At 36.8% G+C, this 20,540-nt stretch overlaps 1 long non-coding RNA gene across 2 annotated transcripts in view; it reads right to left on the reverse strand.

Moving 5' to 3' along the window:
* LOC123788998 (uncharacterized) overlaps positions 1–20,540 on the reverse strand; it is a 286,821-nt gene that overhangs the window by 189,912 nt on the left and 76,369 nt on the right. For both annotated transcript variants that reach the window (XR_015723874.1, XR_006778631.2), the window contains exon 7: positions 18,864–18,905. This is a non-coding gene — a long non-coding RNA (uncharacterized LOC123788998). The remainder of the gene's footprint in view (positions 1–18,863; positions 18,906–20,540) is intronic.

Here is a 20,540-nt window from a genome sequence, read left to right on the forward strand (position 1 = left end):
TCCACTTACATAATTAGGTCCAACTGATTTTGTACAAAGTTCAAATACAGTTCAATGGAGCCTTTTAAACAACGGTACTAGAGCAAATGGAAATTGGACATTCATATGAAAAAAATAAAACTAAACAAAACTTACAGAAAAAAATCTAAAAACCTTCAAGAATTAGGGCTAGACAGAGTTCTTAAACTTGAAATTAAAGTATGATCCATAAAAGGAGATATTAATAAATTATATTTCATTAAAATAAGTGGTTTCTACTCTGTGAAAGACCATGTTGAGGATAAAAACAATAGCTTAGAGTGAGAAAATATTTGCATATCACAAACAGCTAGCATCTAGAATACATAAAAATTCTCAAAACTCAACAGGAAAAAAAAAATAATCAACTAGAAAATAGGTAAAAAGACATGAAGAGACACTTCATCAAGGAGGACATACAGATGTCAAAAAATCACATGAAAAGGTGTTCAAAATATTTTCATAAAATATCACTATATACGTATTAGAATGGCTAAAGGAAAAAATAATAAGACCAAATGCTGGCAAGGATGTGGAAGAAATGCATTCCAAATACATTGTTACTGAAAATGTAAAATGGTACAGCCACCCTGAGAAACCATATGGCAATTTCTTTAAAAAAGTAAACCTGCAACTACCATATGACCCAGCAATGAGCCTCCAGAGGATTTGTCCCAGAGAAATGAAGGCTTAAAATAAAGACATAAAACCTGTACATGAATGTTTATGGTGCTTCATTCATAAAGGTTCCAAACTGGAAATAATCCAGATGTCCTTCCATGAGTGAATGCTTAACTAAGCTATGTTACAGTGATACCACGGAAGTATTTATACATGCAACAACCTGGATCATTATGCCGAATAAAAAAATCCAGACAATACTCTGATTCCATAACATTGATTAAATGACAAAATTATAAAAATAGAAAACTTATTAGTGGTTGTCAGGGGTTAAGGCGGTGTGGAAGTAGGGATAGAAGGGAAGTGGGTCTACCTATAAATGGGCAACATAAAGACTCCTGTGGTGATAAAAACGTTCTGTCTTGACTATCAATTTCAATATCATGGCTGTGACGTCGTACTACACTTTTGCAAGATGTTACCATTAGGAAAACCAGGTAAGAGTACAGGAGATCTCTGTATTTTTTACGATTGCAATTAAATCTATAATTATTTCAAAATAAGAAGTTTAATTAAAAAATTAAACATATGAGGGAACAGATGCTATTTTCATTTATGTCTCAAATGTAGGATTCAAACTAAGGAAGATGAATTACTTAGAGTCATCTACAGAACCACCTGCTTTCTTCCTAACTGCCCTCCCCTTTAGAATTCATTAGGAGTATGCCAATACGCTATTTCTGACCTTTGCTACCAAATTTACAAAATTACTGTGGATGCTAAAAGGGCCTCCCTCCATGGTACAGGAGGCTAAAATAGCCCGTGTGTGGCCTACACTCCTATTGTTTATGACTTTTTCTTGATTCTCTGGCTTCATGATATATTTATCTGAAGCACCTGGTGATCCACCTGTTTCTGTCACTCCCTAGGAATAAATGGTAATGTCACTTGAAGAAAAGCAGTGAAATATTTCATGGTATTCTTGTCATCTATTTTATTCTGCTCAATTGCTTGCAGTTGCCGGTCTGTGCTTTGCCATGTCAATAGCTTTCAGACTACTCTTCTGTCTTACGTGGATCTTTTCTATTTGATTTTTCATATGTTCAGCTTGGCAGAACTAAGTCATTCTGAATACAGTTTCTGTGCCTGGTGATCCCACTTCAAACCTTTAACGGATCATGTGAAATAGTCAACCTGGAAAGTCAAACAACAACAGGAGAATTAAATGTTACATTCCAGGTTGGGATGTGTGTGTAAATGAAGTGGCTCCCTAAACTCGCGCTGTGTCAAGGCACTCAAACTCATTTTAAAAAGTAAAATGCAAATATTTGTGGAGTACTCTGTATGTGCCCATCCCTGTCTGTTACGGTCAAGAACCCCAAAGAAAATCCTGACATTGAGAGATCAGTTTGATTGGGGCAGAAGTACATGGCCTCAAGAAGTGGAGAATATGATTAGTAGAAGTAGAAGAAATCTAGAACATGATTTCTAACCTATCTTAGAAAACATTTTAATTAGTAACTAGCTTTTCAATGATAAATGGTAAATACTATATTTACATAATTCTACAACTTTTCATGGAGTTTTACTGTATGAGTCTAATGCTACTCTAAGCACAGTGGATAATATGGGAGATACCAACAACAGGGACCCCAACTTTGAGTAGCTTTGCAATGCAGTTGTAAGAAAAAAAAATGCATTTTGTCACAGGAAAATTTGTAAGTAATAGATAACAATATAAGAATTAAAGTGTACTTCACTAAGAAAAATGCCCTTGACAGGCCAGCAATCAAAAAAGATCAAAATAGAGTGGAGACACTTTTATGGAAGTTGTGTGACTAGAGATAGGATGATAAATACGAGATTTGGAGGAGTAGAGAGAAATAGATAAAAATCTTAAAGCAAGGTTAACAGCAGAGATATTGGAATGAGCGTGACAAAACTGGCAGACAGTGACATGAATGTCTTTTTGAAGGAATACTTTTCCATCCAGATTTCCACAGCTTTGATCCCTTTCCTGAGGTACCTTCCCATAAGTAGCACTTTGAGCTTAGAACCTTCCTTTCTTAAGTCTTCACCTGTTTCCCCCACTGACAGCCTTTCTCTGTAACTCCAGTCCCTGGGTGGGTCCCCTGTGCACGCTCATTGATACCCTCAGTCTTGGCTGCTTGCCTAATTTCCTAAATCTCCACCTCCCTTCCTGCTGAAAGGAGCCTCTTCTCTGGACAGTCTGTCAACTGACATTCAAATCACCTGCCTGACTGGATTACCTGCATCCAGGATTTTCCTCAAGCGTGTTCCCCACCTCAGTAGAGCTATTCCTAGATAGCATCTTCTGGTATGTGCCTTCCAAGTTCTTCATGTTCTGTGTATCCATGACACTAATTTAATGAACAAATTTAAGGCCATTGAAACAAACAGATTTTCTCTGTCAAAATGACTGATTTATTCACTATTTGTTTCTTTGAAATGGCTATTCTTCTAAAGAATACACCCAGGAGCCTCATAGGGCACATTAAATGCAATCTCACTAAAGATACTGAAATTTGGAATTTAATTAAGGATTGCACAATTGGTCTTAAAGGGAGGGAATATAAGTCATGTTAATGGAATTTCAAGTAACAAAGGCGTTCAATATGAAAAGATAATGACATACATATTGCAAGATATGTTACATATAATATTTGTAATCATTGTGAACACTGTAACAGGACAAATACTAAGAAATTATGCATACAATGATTCTGGCAATGTTGGTATAAAAAAAGGTTTGGTTACCTACTATATAGGAAAATTAAACTGGGCAAGAGGCTGTGTAAGTTTTTAATATTTAAGTATGAATAAAGATAGTATCACTATATGTCTTAGCAAAAAAACACTGAAAAAACTAGCATTTTTGAGAATTAAGAATTCTACTCACTAAAGGAAATAAATGATTTCCATTTTGATTAAAACCTATAGAAATGTAAAAATTTGAGGTCTCCGGCAGACTAAGGTCACATAGTATAAAACTCCAAATCTAAAATTGTTAGCATAGTTATCTACCACATTGTTGCCTCTTGTCCTAACTCATTTCCTGTTTCACACACCTTCAGCTTTTTGAAAACGGTGTGGTATTTCAGGTTCCGCACTTCGGGAGTTAGTAGGGAGATCGTGTCAGATCAGGACTTATGTCTTCCCAAATCACCTTAGATCACCATTTTAGTGTTGTGGTAACAATATAAGTGAGTGAAAGCTAAACTAATCTAAACAAATTCTGCTGGACATCTTCCATTTGCCCCTGAGGATATACTCTCCACCCTTCCCACATTACTCTGGGCCCTGAGTATCTGCATCCCAGAATCCTATATATTCTGGCTTCTGGTTGGCAGACAATTGGAAGGGGCGAAGTATGTTTGAAGGAAGAAGGAAGGAGCAAAGTATGTTTGGAGTTTATTTCCTGAACCCCCATCCTGTGAAGTCCTCTTAAGCTGGTGGTCCCAGTGGCTCCTGCGAGGTGGCCCCTTCCTGGGGTTTCTCTCCATGGATTGCTAAAGTAATCACCCTCCCTCCTCAACACTTCAGGCACGGGGTTGGCGTCCTTTTCCCACTATCCCCTGGGTACCGATCTATCCCTGTGTTTCCCTGTATCCTGTCCACACGTTTGTAACAGCCTTTCATTACATTCACCTCAACTCTCTCCAATTTGATTGTGCTATTATTTCCTGCTGAGACCTGGTACCCAAACAAAAATCAAAGGTTATTTTCTATCATCAGTTCAGGGAATTTGTGTGAAATTAATAAGAAAAGATTTTCAAATCTTGCTAAGTTTCTCATATGCTGTTAGCTACATAGTTCTTGAACTAGCGGCAGTGGGAAACTTGTCAAGATAGAAATGTGGGATGTGGACGTCGACAGATTTGAGAACTATTCCCCACTGGAGGTGATGACAGCTGTGGAAACACTAAGGCTGACATTCATTATGGACAGTTCTTTGCTAATTAAATCTCAGAAACTGTATAAAGTATGAATCACTTTGTGTAAGTGTATAGCTGGTGAAGGACAAATAAGGGATGTCAGAAAGGTGGCTAAAAGCTTTGAGAAAAGTCAAGCACCTTCGACCCATTCTTGATATTATTATACCCTATTTAACATTCCTTTTTCAGAATAAGTTTCTCTACAAGACTGGCTGGACAGAATCTACCTTTCCAGTGGTGTGTTTTCCCACTCCACATGCCCTAATTCTAAGTTTCAGACATACTGGCTCACATTGGTTGTTCTCTGGAAGTGCCTGCTTTTGAGTTCTCCTCCACATTGTCTATCCCCATGCAAATACACTTAATGACATACCCTAACCTCTTTCCCTGCCTACTAAATCCTAGTCACTGTCCAACATCCAGAATAAATGACAGCTCCTCTAGGAGGTCTACCCAGATTCCTCCAGAAAGGGCTATTTCTTCCTCTACATTTTCAAACTCCACATTAGCATCTCTTTATATATTGAAACTAGAACTCTTACTCTAATGAGTTTCTGGATGGCAGAGACATTTTTCCTGCCCTAGGGCTGTGCATAATAGCATACAGTAGCATTTAATGGATGAATGAGTGAATTTATTAGCTATCCAGAAAGCAAACTCCTATATAGTGTCTAGATTCTGTTCTTATAAAGCCCCCAGATGTGTATTCCTTAATGTCAATGGGAGATAATTTTCTGATCAAATATAATTAAACCTATCTATTAAATTAACATTTATTGAGCACTTGCTACTTCAAGATGGAATATTTCTTCCCCATATAAACACAAACTTTACTTGTGTCTGTTAAAACACATCATTAATTTTCCATTTAAACCCATTGAGGCAGAATGCATGAAACAAAAAGTGGAAACAAAACAAAACAAAACATGCACACTTACAAATCCTGCATATAACCGTAAATTGTTACATGGTTGAAAAAGGATACTTGGGAAATGTATCTGAATCTTTCTTATTCAGTATCTTTTAACAGAATCTTTACAAAGCCTGGGAAGTAGCGTAATGAATGACTACACAGGAAAGCAGATGGTATTCCTCAGAGCTATAATACAACTGGACATGAAGACTAAAGATACTATTGTAAAACTGGCCCACCATTTTAATAATGAATGCCGTAAATTTCATAGGTCTGAAGGCTGACCAAACTAGCACGATTCCTCTCACTGTAACTATGTAAATATAACTACTTATTTTATTGGGCTCTTCAATCTTGCCATCTCCCTATTTGTGGGTGCTAAGCGACCTTAGTAATACTGAGGCATGTTACTTAAAGAGGAGGCACCAAAATGTGTTTGTTGATTTATTTATTTGAATGGAAATAATCCAGGTCCAAAATAAAGTCTTTTCAGTGTGACAGCTGGCACTGACTAGGCAACAACTTGCAAATTCAACGCGATCATGGTACTTTTTTTTTTTTTTCCTGAAAAGGTGAACAGATGTCCAGATACTTCTTTACCCCAAATGAATATTTAGTTAATACTGTTCGGTGGGGACTGCTTATGAATATCTGAAGATAAATTCTGGCCTTGGAAGTTCATGTGAAAAAGTATGTGTAGTGGAGCCCAGGGCCAGGACGTTTGTAGGACAATATGAAGTATGAATTATTGCAACTGTATTACCCAGTGAGCAGACCAACCCATCAAGCTATATAAGTTGTCACAAAATGTACTGAGGCATTCCGTTCCACTCAGGTGAGATAGGACGAAGGGCAGAAAGAAGGAGTCTGAGTCATAAAAATCCTTGCTGCCTCAGGGTAATAGTAACTTATTCCACTATATTTATAGGTCACTAATGGTAACTGATCCAAAAGAAATGGTGGCATCGAATTGTCCTTGGCCTTTTGTCAAAAAGAAAGAAATCATCCAAGATTACAGTCATGGACAAAAAAAAAAAAAAATCCACAATAAATAACTTAGTGTAAATACAGGAATAATATGTAATTTATTCAGCTTATTTTCAATGTTTTTTCCCCAATGGTATTGTTCAAATTCTAGTACATGCAGAAAATCTATTATATAGAGGAAAATAAAGTATACTAGTATACTATTCAAAATTACAAGGGACTAACATTGCTCTTTTCACTTTTGACTGTTGGGAGTGAACAGAATATTACAATAAATCAGCCCACTCATCTCCCCAACTTCTCCTCTCCAGCTTAGACGGTTTTGTCAGGTGAAGCTGAGATACTGGAAAATAATTTCAGCTCTTTCCTGTACTCTGTATCTCAGAGCAGCATACATACATTTGTCCAGTTCTTAATTTTTATCTTTCCATTCTATACTGAGCTGACCTTCCGCATGATAAGTCCGTTAAGGAAAATTACATTACTTAGCAATACTGCTAATACTGCATGGCTACCATTTATTGAGGACCTGATGTGTGCCTGGAGTTGATATCATTCTAGATTATTCTTTGCTTGTTTCACCAATCTACTAAAATCCATTAAATAACACAGAATCCTTGTTTCAGGGAAGAGTGGGCATGAAACTCACAAAAACCCAAGTTTTTCCTATGATTAGCACTACAGGGAAGCAATACAATGCAATGGGGTAACTATTTTATTCCTAAAACATAATTTATGATTCCATTCACTCATTTGTTATTCTGCTGAAATACTTTGAAACTCGGGCATAATCTCTGCTGAAAATCCTCAGACATGTGTATATTATAAAGCAGTCACATATTTCCTGTTTTCATAATCTCTATGGCTAAGCTCTTTTAATCAAACCTGTATCCTTTTATTCTCTATTGTTAATTGTCACAAACATGGTGAAAGGTAAGAAATAGTCTTACCCATCAATTTAAGATTTGGAAATTTTTTTTGAAAGTTTGGGATAATATATGATAACAGACTTCAATAATATATTATAGTTTTATATGATGCATGTTTAAAAATATGCCTATGACTAAATTTGTATCTGACAAGGAGTCTGTTTGATTTACTGATAATTTTTTGATTGAGTATATCAACCTGCCATGTATAAACAAAAAATAAATTCAAAAAGTTGAAAAATGATTTAAGTTGATGGTCTGCATTATATTAGTTGGCTACTTTGCTTAATATATTAGTTGAATTCCTGAAAGGTAACATTCAACTTGAATTTCAATAAACTATATTACCTTAAACGTTAATAGGAAAATAAGTTATTTGAAGGCAAACCATTCTTAGTGCTAAACAAAGTAAATGTTCATCTCAATTATTTTTTTTCATTTTATGACTGATTTCTCTTTAAAAGGTGTGGCTTATACTGTAAAAAGTATTTGGAACTCTATTAAGCAAACCAGATAATAAACTGAAATCTAGGGGTGCCGGGGTGGCTCAGTTGGTTAAGCAACTGCCTTCTGCTCAGGTCATGATCTCTGGGTCCTGAGATCAAGCCCCATGTCAGGATCCCTGCTCAACAGGGACTCTGCTTCTCTTTCTCTCTCTCCCCCTCTACCCCTCCCCCCTGCTTATTCTGTTCCTTGCTCTCAAATAAAATCTTCAAAAACAAAACAACCCCAAACCCCTGAAATCTAAGGATAGAAACAATTACCTATTAAAAAATAAAGATTAAAAAATTAGACTCCTCCACCGAGACACTTGATTCAGTTTTAGACACACATTACCCCATGTAGCTTCAAATTGTGTCTATGACACACAGATATTTTCACCTGACCAAGAGTGTCTCGTTTTGCATTCACAAAGCAGTAAACACTTTTATGGCATAAAACTACTTAACTTAAATGAATGGTACCCACACATGCGCTTCTGAAGTTGCACTTCCACATCTCATATTGTAGTGCATTTACATAAATCTCCCCTTTCTGGAAAGCACAGTTCCCTGGAGAGGCTTACTGAAATGCCAGCTCAACCAGAACATGAAGCTCTAGCCTAGTGAACAATCCACCAGCCTGAAAATATTCAGGTGCTAAGTTAAAACTAACACTTTCTTTTCTCGTTTACAAGTATAAAGCAAAGCCTGATTATTAGCACCTATCCAGGTGTTATTTTAAGGTTTTAAACATAAATCAATCCATGTTTTGTGTTTTTGTTCACAAAGGGGAGGGGGAAGCAGAAAAAAAGAGATCACCCTATGTTTAGGTTCAAATTATTCTGAAATAAAGTAATTTTATGGTCAAGAATTGCTAGTATTCAAGTGTTTAAAATAAATAGTTGGCCTAAATATCTGAAACACAGTATATCTGTAATGTGATCACTTAATCATAGTTTAGTGTCAACTTCATCACATCTGAAAAGAAGCTAAATTTACAAGTTCTTAAATGTGCTATTTCTCTGCTTTATAAATAGGTATTTATTGATGATTTTACTTATTTTCTTGCAGGTTAGAATCTTTGATTTAGGGAAATTTTTAATAAGTTAAATAAAACCCAACTCTCTTCTAAATACTTCAATGTCCTTTAGGCAATAGGTAGTAAACTATACAGGCTAATTATCCAGTGTGCTAATTTTCTAACATCCTTTTTAAAACCCTCTTCTAGCTTTGCTGCTCTGGATAACAACAGATAATATGCCTTCTCATCTACATTTTTTTTTTAATTGCATCCTGCAGTGTTGACAGAATAAAATAAGGTTACAAGAGACACTATGTGGCAGAGTTGTTTCCTAAGAATACTTGGAAATGATTTTAGGATATAAACATGCAACAGTCACCAAAAAATCCTAAACTGATACAACAAAATAGAAAAACACAAACTTTCAAAGTTGTACTTGATGCTGTTCTTCTGAAAGTAGAATCCTTGCTTTTAGGCATCATCATTGGCTTCCTCTAAATTCATAGTCTAAGGATGATCTGAGATTATTGAATGTCACAGAGTAACAAAAACAAACATGGTCTGTGTACTCTGTAGTTTGCAATAATCATCCGTTCAAACTTTCTCCCAAATTAAATTCCATATCAAAAATACACAAAATTCTTATATTGGTCACATTGCTTTTAGTAGTGAAGCACAATGTTGTCTCTTTAAGACTTCTACTTTATTGGACTATTTAATAAAATATCTTTATTGAATATAATAATATTCTATGTATTCAAATATATTCAACTTTTTTTTTTTTAGATTTTTGAATACAAGAAATGTTTATACTGAGAAAAAAAATTCTCCCTCTAGGATATCATTTTCATTATATCTTTCAGAGAATTTCCTGATCATAGATTCACTGTTAGTGATTTAGAAACCAAAATTTGGACTGTGAAAATAAAGGTCAAATAATAATTAATGAGGGAGTAATGAAATAGATTTATTTATAGGTTTTCTTATCTGGTCTTAAACATGCATTTTATATATGAATGCATACAAAATTTCTCTTGAGATATTTCTTTAAAAAGTCATACTTTAAAAAATTGGTTTCCTGTCTTTCTCCAAAGGAGACCAATACTTTTTCAAAATAAAAAAAAATTAGTTATCACATATTTAATCTGCCATTCTTAAATTAGAGGAGTTTCCCTTTAAATATTACACTAACAGATATCTTTAATGAGGTAAAGGTCATAGACCTTGAGCATCTATGCCTAATACATCACAAAAAGAGAGACAACAAAAGATTTTATGTCTCCTGAAAAAAAAAAAAATACAATAAACCTATGAAGAAGTCTTGGCAAATAAATTTAACATGAGTAGAGTCAGTCTCTAGATTATAGGGGAGCATGTTAAAATATCCCATGGGGACACAATAAGCCAAGCAGACTGGAAAATCCTTAGGTCAAAATCTATTGGGTTTCTTCACTAAATAGATTTTAAGAAAAAAGAGAAGTGGAGGCAATCTGTATGTTAAAAGAGACTTCAAAGATTTAAATACCCCCTGTAAATTAACAGGATATTTGTCCTGAATAGATATGCATACTAATTTCTCCTTCCCCATTCCTTTCTCATTACTTCATTCAGCTTATGTTTTTTGGGTCCCCGCCCTCCATTCTCAAGTGGATGAGTAAAGGCCAGGTAACATATAAGAATTACAGCTGTGGCTTCAGGGTGAGGGGAAGATGACAGCACAGGACCCTAGGCTCACCTTGTTCCATGAATACAACTATTGAATCATCCTAAATATTCCAGAAATCAATCTGAAGACTGGCAGAACAAACCACACAACTAAAAGTAGAGAAGGGGCCACATTGAGGGAGGTAGGAAGGACAGACACACAGACTGGGAGAAAAACTGATTGTGGGCACTGTAGTGGGGAGGCAACCAGGGTCACAGAGAAGGGTGAGAAACAGACTAGTACACACGAGGAAGACAAATCCCCATAACAACTGGCTTGGGAGGTGAGAAGACCCGAATTTCATAAGTTCTTGCAAACAGCAGGACTTAAAGCCTGCTGTTTTAAAGGTCAGGATGCTTGACTCTGGGAGGGCTTCAAGGACATTGGGGCTGCTCTTGGAGATAAGGTAGGGCAAATAGCCTGTGGACATAAAGCATAGAAACAGTGATCTGAAGAGCACCTGGGGCACACAGTGGAGAGGTCAGTAGCTCATCTCAGAGACTACCCCAGAGAGGCATGTTCAGAGAGAGACACCTTCAGGAACAAAGAAACTGGCTAGTGACATTTCCCTCTGCTACCCCTCAGCATAAGCACTGGGCCAACTGTGGGAATCAGGGCAATGTCCACACTTGCTACCTAGGCTGCTTACACCAAGCCTTCCCTTCCTGTGCTGCAGAGGACGTGTCCTTCCCAGTCATGCTTGCCTCAGTTCCACCACTATGGACCCCTGCACCCTGAAGAGCAGCCCAAAGCCCTGCCCACACCACCTCTTCCAACTCGGGAGTTTTGTGAGGCCTTGGTTCTGGTGGTGGTAGCAATAGTCTCATTTCACAAGAAGACCAGAGGCACAGAGACCCCTTAACAAAATCCACAAAAGCAGATCCAAACCAAGATAAATTGTAATTAAAAAGGCAAAATATAGTGACACAGAAAAAAATATTAAAAGCAGCAAGACAAAAGAAGACAGTTAATGCAAAGGAAACACCACAAGGCAAGCAGTGGATTTTTTTAGCAGAAACTTTCCAAGCCAGAAAGGAGTGGCATTATGTATTCAAAGTGTTGAATAGGAAAAACCTGTAGCCAAGAATACTTGATCCAGCAAGACTATCATTCAGAATAGACAGATAAAGAGTTTCCCAGATGGGGTGCCTGGGTGGCTCAGTTGGTTAAACATCTACCTCAGTCAGGTCATGATCCTGGAAGCCTGGGATTGAGCCCCACATTGGGCTCCCTGCTCAGCAAGGAGTCTGCTTCTCCCTCTGGCCCTCACCCTACTCGTGCTTTCTCTCTCTCTCTCTTTCAAATAAAGAAATAAATAAAATCTTTGAGGAAAAAAAAGAGTTTCTCAGATAAACAAAAAGCTAAAGGAGTTAACTACAAAACGAGCCCTGCAAGAAATATTAAAGGGGACTCTTTGAATGGAAAGGAGAGACCAAAAATAACAGTATGAAGGCAGGACCAAAAATAACAGTATGAAAGCAGAAAAAAGTGAATATTTCCGTAAAAAAAAAAAAAAAATCGGTCAAGGAACTCACAAAATAAAAGGGTGTAAAATAGGACACCATACCTAAAATGTGGGGAGGGGAGGAATAAAGAATGGGTTCAAACTTCAATGATCATCAATTTACTATATAGACTGCTATATGCAGATGTTATACACAAACCTAATGGTAACCACAAATCGAAAACCACTAATAAATTTGCAAGGAATAAAGACAAAGAAATCCAAATATATCACTAAAGAAAACCAGCAAACCATGAAAGAGAAGGACAAGATCAGAGAAAGTCTTCCAAAACAACCACAAAACAGTAAAACGGCAATGAGTACATATCTACCAACAATAACTTTGAATATAAATGGACTAAATGCTCCAATCAAAAGGCATAGGGTGTCAGAGTGGATAAAAAAAAAAAAAGTAAAACTCATCTATATACTGTCTACAAGAGACAAACTGTCTACACAGTTTAGATTTAAACACACCTGCAGGTTGAGAATAAGGGGTCAGAGAAACATCTAGCATGCAAATAGATAGCTGGAGTAGCACGATTTATATGAGACAAAATACACTTTAAAACAAACACTATAATAAGAGACAAAGAAGGACACTATATAAAAGGGCACAATCAAAGAAGAAAATATAAAAATTGTAAATATCTATGCATCCAATATGGGAGCATCCAAATACATAAAATAGTTAACATAAAGGAGCTAGTCAATAGCAATATGATAATAGTAGGGGACTTTAACACCCCACTGACATCAATGGATAGATCATTTAAACAGAAAATCAACAGCTTTGAATGACATACAGGACAAGATGGATTTAACAGATTTCTTCAGAACAGTCCATCCTAAAACAGCAGAACACACATTCCAAATGCACATGGAACATTCTCCAGAGTAGATTCACATATCAGGCCACAGAACAGCCTCAACAAATTCCAGAACGTTGAAGTTATAACATGCATCTTTTCTGACCACAATGCAGCGAAACTAGAAGTAACCAATAATAAAAATTCTGGAAAGACCACAAATACATGGAGATTAAATAACATGCTACTAAACAATGAATGGGTCAACCAGGAAATAAAATAAAGTACATGGAAAAAAATGAAAATGAAAACACAAAGTTTCAAAACCTTTAGGATGCAGCAAAAGCAGTTCTAAGAGGGAAGTTTATAGTAATGCAGGCCTACGTCAAGAAGAGAAAAATCTCAAACAACCTAACTTTACACCTAAAGGAGCTAGAAAAAGAAAAACAAAACCTAAAACCAGCAGAAGGAAGGAAATGATAACAATTAGAGTAGAAATAAAGGTTATAGAAACTTAAACAGAACAGACCAATGAAACCAGGAGCTGTGATTCTAAAAAACAAACAGTAAACAAAACAGTAAAATTGACAAACCTCTAGACAGACTTAAAAAATGAGAAAAGACCCAAATAAAATTATAAATGAGAGAGGAGAAATAAACACCACAGAAATACAAACAATCATAAGGATTATTATGAAAAACTATAGGTCAACCAAGTGGACAATCTAGAAGAAATGGATAAATTCCTAAAAACATAGAAACTATCAAAACTGAACCAGGAATAGAAAATTTGAACAGACTGATTACTGAGTCAGTTTCTTTGCTGGTTATCAAAAAACTCCCAACAAACAAAAGTCTAGGACCAGATGGCTTTACAGGTAAATTCTACCAAACATTTAAAGAGTTAATACCTATTCTCAAACTATCCCAAAAAATAGAAGAAGGAAGTAAAACTTCCAAATTCATTCTATGAGGCCAGCATTACCCTGAAACCAAAACCAGATAAAGACACCACAAAAAAAGAGAACTACAGGTCAATTTTTTTAAAGCTTTATTTACTTGAGAGAGAGAGAAAAAAAGAGAGAGAATGCGGGGGGTGTGAAGGGGAGAGGGAGAGAGAGATTCCTGAAGCAGTTTCCCTGCCAAGGATGGAGCCCGAGATCATGACCTGAGCCAAAATCAAGAGTCAGATGCTTAATGGACTGAGCCTCCCAGGTGTCCCTACAAGTCAGTATCTCTGATAAACATAGATGCAAAAATCCTCAACAAAACACCAGCAAACTGAATCAAACAACATATCAAAAGTCATTGACCACCATCAAGTAGGATTTATTCCTGGGTTCCAAGGGTGGTTCAATATTCAGAAGTCAATGTGATACATTGCATCAATAAGAGAAAGAATAAGAACTGTACAAACATTTCAACAGATGCAGGGAAAAAGCATTTGGCAAAGTAGAACATCCATTCATGATAAAAGCCCTCATTAAAGTAGATTTAGAGGGAATATACCCCAACATAATGAAGGCCTGAAATGAAAAACCCACAGCTAACACCACATTCAATGGGGAAAAATTGAGAGCTTTTCCCCTAAGGTCAGGAACCAGACAAGAATGTCTACTCTCACTACTTTTACTCAATGTAGTATGGGAATCTTAGTCATAGAAATCAAGCAACAAAAACAAAAGGCATCCAAATTGGTAAGGGAGAAGTAAAACTTTCACTATTTGCAGATGACAGGATACTATATATAGAAACCCTAAAGACTCCACCAAAAAAACTACTAGAACGGATAAATGAATTCAGTAAGGTCACAGGACATAAAATCAATGTACAGAAATCTGTTGTATTTATATACACTAATAATGAAACAGAAAGAAATTAAGAAAACAATCCCATCTATAAATGCATCAAAATGAATAAGATACCTAGGAATAAACCTAACCAAAGAAGTGAAAGACCTGTGCTCTGAAAACTACAAAACGCTGATGAAAGAAATTGAAGACCATGCAAAGAAGTGGAAAGACATTCCATGTTCTTGGATTGAAAGAACAAATATCATTAAAATGTCTATACTACCCAAAGCAAGCTACACATTTAATGTAAACTCTATCAAAACATCAACAGCATTTTTCACAGAAGTAAAACAAACAATTCTAAAATTTGCATGGAACCACAAAAGACCCCAAGAGGCCAAAGCAATCTTGAAAAAGAAAAGCAAAGTGGGCAGCATAACAATTCCAAACTTCAAGTCATATTACAAAGCAGTAGTAATGAAAACAGTATGGTAGGGGCACAAAAATAAACCCATAGATCAATGGAACGTAATAGAAAATACAGAAAGAGCCCACAATTACATGGTCAATTAATCTTCTACAAAAGGGACAACAACTTGCAATGGGGAAAAAAAAAAATAGACTCTTCAATAAATGGTGTTGGGAAACCTGGACAGCTACATGCAAAAGAATGAAATTGGACCACTTTTTTATACCATACACAAAAATTCAAAATGGATGAAGGACATAAATGTGAGACCTGAAACCATAAATATCCTAGAAAAGAGAACAGGCAGTAATTTTTCTGACTCAACTACAGCAACTTTTTTTCTAGATAAGTATCCTGAGGCAAGGGAAGCAAAATAAAAAATAAACTATTGGGACTACATCATAATGAAAAATTTCTGTACAACAAAGAAACAGTCAACAAAACTAAAAGGCAACCTAATGATCGGGAGAAGATATTTGCAAACAACACATCCAATAAAGGGTTAGTATCCAAAAGATATAAAGAATTTATACAACTCAACACCAAAAAAATTTTTTTAAATAATCCGATTTAAAAATGGGCAGAGGTGGGGGACCTGGGTGGCTTAGTCATTAAGCGTCTGCCTTCAGCTCAGGGCATGATCCCGGCATTCTGGGATCGAGACCCACATCAGGCTCCTCCGCTGGGAGCCTGCTTCTTCCTCTCCCACTCCCTCTGTGTTCCCTCTCTCGCTGGCTGTGTCTCGCTCTGTCAAATAAATAAATAAAATCTTCAAAAAAAAAAAAAATGGGCAGAGGACTTGAACATTTTTTTTTTTTTTCAAAGAAGACATACAGATAGCCAACAGACATGAAAAGATGCTCTCATCACTTATCAGGGAAATGCAAATCAAAACTACAATGAGCTATCACCCCACAACTGTTATAAAATCAACAACTCAAGAAACAACAAATGTTGGCAAGGATGTGACGAAAGGGGAACCCTCTTGCGGTCTTTGTGAGAATGCAAACTGGTGCAGCAATCGTAGAAAATAGAGGTTCCTCAAAAAGTTAAAATAGAACAATCCTATGATCCAGCAGTTGCACTACTAGCTATTTACTCCAAAATACAAAAACACTAATTCAAAAGGATACCCACAGCCCTATACTTATTGCAACATTATTTATAATAGCCAAGATATGAAAGAATTCCAATGTCCATCGGCTGATGACTGGATAAAGATGTAGTATACAATGGTATATTATTCAACCATAAAAAAAAATGAAATCTTGCCATTTGCAATTACATGACTGGGGTTAGAGGGTGTAATGCTAAGTAAGTCAGAGAAAGACAAATACCTTATGATTTCACTCATATATGGAATTTAAGAAACAAAACAAATGAGCAGAGAGTGGAAATAAATAACGAGACAAACCAAGAAACAGACTCTTAACTATAAAGAACTGATGCTTGCCAGAGGGGAGGTGGATAGGGGAATGGGTGAAATAAGTGAAGAGGATTCAGGAATGTACTTGTGTGAAGCACTTGGTGATTAAAATAAAAACTTCCAAAAAATGTTTTAAAAAGATTAAGTAAAAGAATCACAGATGTGCTGGATTCTGTTATCAATTGTACGTTACCACTACCTTTTTATAAGGACTCTGCAATCACAGAAGAAAACCAAAGGAAATACATTTTTAAGAATCCCCTTTGCTGTATACTAGGAGTTGTAATTTGTCAATAGGGAGACACTCACACAAAATTCGGAAGGTGGTCTTAGACCCACATGAACAGAGTAAGACACCTTGGCATCCTGGTTTGCCTCTTCACTGCAGCCATCTGTAGCAATCGGAGGGAAATTCCCAGAATCTCCATAATTACAGTGGCTTCTGGGTGAGCTGAAGAGCCACAGCCGAGAAAGTCGGTGGTGGTTCTCTGACTTTTAAATCTTTAGCTCTTCCAGCAGGTGTAAGCTCCTAATTCTCTGTATTAAAACCCTGAACACCAGGAATATATAAAATGTATTCTGTTTCTCAGACTAAATCCTAAATGATATAATATCCCTATGGTTTTGTAATCAGAAAAAAACCTTACCGACCGGTTCTAATTTTAAAATCCCGAATAAGGATGCTGACCCAACTTGGGCTAAATGCCCACTCCCATACCAATCACTTTAACCAGAAAGATGGATTTCCATGATTAGCTCAACCTGTGTAATTGCCCTGTGACTGACCTGGGGAAGTCAGATGTAATACAGTCATTCTGGAGAGAAGCCATACTTAAGTTGAAAGGACGGCATGTCCCTAAAGGGGAAAGGAGCATAAAAAAAGATAGGTACTAGGTAGGTTCACAAATAAATTGCCACTATGCACCCTATCATTAAAGCCCCAACTTCCTCTATTTAGAAACACAGTGTCCTAAAGACAGCTCAAACTGTGATGTGATGGTGGCTTGTCTTATAGCTTAAAGCTAAATAGCCAGAGGAGAGTCAAAAGCAAGCAAGAAAGGGCCAAAATCATGAGACTGATCATCTAATAAGGCAGGAAAGGTGAGACATTAAATAGGAAAATAAATCTATTCTTAAAAAAGCAAGTATTCTAAAAATAATCGAACTTATTTGACTATCCAACTAAAATATCGCCTTCATCACAATCAATATTTCTATCCTGCTTTATGTTTATTCTTGTACTCATATTATTTTATCTTTATATATCCTTTACATATCCTAGAATTCAAGTGCCACAAGGTCAGGACCATGGCTAATTTTGTTCACAAATCTATTTCCAGTTCCTGAAAGAGTGCTTGACCCAAGTAGACGCTCAATAAATACTTAATAATCTGGATGGCACAAGTTGGGTTGGGGCAAGTTAATTTGTGAAGAGTCCACTGATACTCAGCTCTTGTGTGCTATAACCTTCCTACCAGAAGGGTTCTAACCTTAGCTGAAAGGTAATGGGAGAGACTTCGCCTTCATTTGGTAATGTTTAAAGACGTTGAAGATACAATCATAAATAAGTAGGTACTATTCTCTGTGAGCTCCCAGCCTAGTGAGACTGCCAGACAGAAGCAGATAATATACTGGGGTGAGATTAGTGCTCTCAAAGGTGTAGAACTGCCATGCAAGCGTCTGAGCAACACCTTGCAGCAGGGAGAGGAGATCCCATTTAAGGGAAAAGAGAGAAGCAGCAGAACCAAATCAGGAAGAACAACTTTAGTCCACTTAACTTTTGGCCATGGTTATATAGCAGAAAGCACTAACGCACAGCAGTGTAATAAAATGTTAATTCAACACTAAAATGAGCAAAGAAAATTGTAAAATAAGAGATCAATTTCCAGTTTTGGTTCTATATGTAAGGAGCTTGAAGTCCCCACTCTCCGTCCTAACAATAAGTGGAAAGCTCAACAGACTGAAAAATCAACACCTCGTCCAGGATCCATGAGAGGTGAGGATACAGGACAAACCACTGCCCCCAAGACTGAAAAGCCCTGCCGGTGAAACAGGCAGTCAGGGCTTACCAGAACAGAGACTCAGGAGTGGGTCCCCAGGACCCAGTGCAGGGTAAGAAAGTCTGAACTGCAATTTAGGAGCTGCTGGAGACTCAGTGTAGACAAATCTGAGACTTAAAAACTACAGGAGGACTCAATCATAGGGAAACACACAATTTTGTGAGACTTACCTCCAGGAGCTTGACGAGGTTCTCAGGGATAATCTCGGCATCCTGGCAGGGAGAGGGAGAAAGGAGCCATTTTGAAATATACCAGAGCCCTCTGCTATTCTTAATAAGGACTGGCCTCAGGGGAAAGTAATTAACCAAGCCTAACCAGCTGGTTATTATCAGAGCCTAACTGCTCTGGGGAAAAAGAAACACCCAACTGCAGCCCCCTCTAGCCTTCCATATAGGAGAAGGGAAATACCCAATTCCCGCCCACTACAGCCATCCTCTCCCACCTAAGGGAGAGGGAAAACATTGTGAAGCTCACAGATCAGAGGCATAAGCACACTAAGAACTGAGACCTAATCATAGGACTATAGAACACTTGGCCTACCCCACACCTTATCACCATACTAGCTAAAGGCCTATTTATAGCAGTTCCTTTTAGCCAGTACATCATTTCTGGCTTTCCAGAAAGTATCTCTCTCTCTCTCTCTCTCTCAAAAAAAAAAAAAAAAAAATCTTTCCTTAATCGCATGCCACTTGCTTACTCTGGCTCCCTGCTTGCAAGGAACCTTCTTCTCCCTCTCTTCCCTGCTTGTGCTCTCTCTTGTTCTCTCTCTCTCTCAAATAAATAATTAAAATCTTTTTAAAAAATTAAAAAAAACACTGATTTGTACTCATTTTAGGTTACTCTTTATTATACTTCATTTGCTGTGAATATTTTTATAAGATTTTTTTATTTCACAGCCTTATTTTTTATTTTCAATAACACCAAATGCAGATTTTTCACACCTATTTTTTATGTTCTTCATTTAAGCAAATATACTTACTTTAATATGTTATTTTGATCTTTTAATCATTAAAAATAATAAACTGGGTACTACTCAAAGCATGTAACATTCTGCTGTCCCATGCTCCTGGACTGGTTTAATACTTTCATAACATAAATTGTTAAAATATCGAAATAACAAAATTGCACATATATCTATAAGGAAAGAAGGAGGAAATAAAACTGTTCAGAGTGTCACAATTGCATGAGATCTTTGGGGATATGGCTGAAATTTATATAAGTTTAATGAAAATAAAATCAGGAGTTATTTGAAGGTCTGTTGCTTGTTAGGGAATGAATGTATTCTTCATAGCACCACAAGGGTCTGCAGGTTGTAGGCAATAATTGCAAAGATGATGAAGTTGTGTGCGTTGGGGGAAGGATGGGCACCAATAATCTAAGAACTAGACTAGTTAATCTTTGATTATTTCAGCTCTGGGCTCTAGCAGTTTTGGGCTCAAAGTTTCTCAAGAACACAAGCCTGGTTCCCTACAAAAATGTCCTTGACAAAACACAGTTATAATTCCCCTAAAATTTTACACCCTTATCTGTCAATTTTGACTGGGAAAATAGAGAAAAGACTAAAAAATAATAAAGATAATAAAAAGTAATACAATTGCTTACTGTGAAAAGAAGGGATGATGGCTAGGGTGTATTTATGCATATATTTAAAAGATCTTTTCATAGGGGCACCTGGGTGGCTCAGTCAATTAGGTGTCCATCTCTTGATTTTTGCTCAGGTCGTGATCGCAGGGATTTGATATCAAGCCCTGAGGCAGGCTCCACACTGGTCATGCAGCCTGCTTAAGAGTCTCTCTCTCTCCCTCTCTCTCTGCCCCCTGCCCCCTTCCCACACTCATGCACGCATG

The sequence above is a fragment of the Ursus americanus genome, chromosome 3 (assembly GCF_024610735.1).
Source record: "Ursus americanus isolate L20-20 chromosome 3, mUrsAme1.1.p, whole genome shotgun sequence".
NCBI classification, from domain to species: Eukaryota; Metazoa; Chordata; class Mammalia; order Carnivora; family Ursidae; genus Ursus; species Ursus americanus.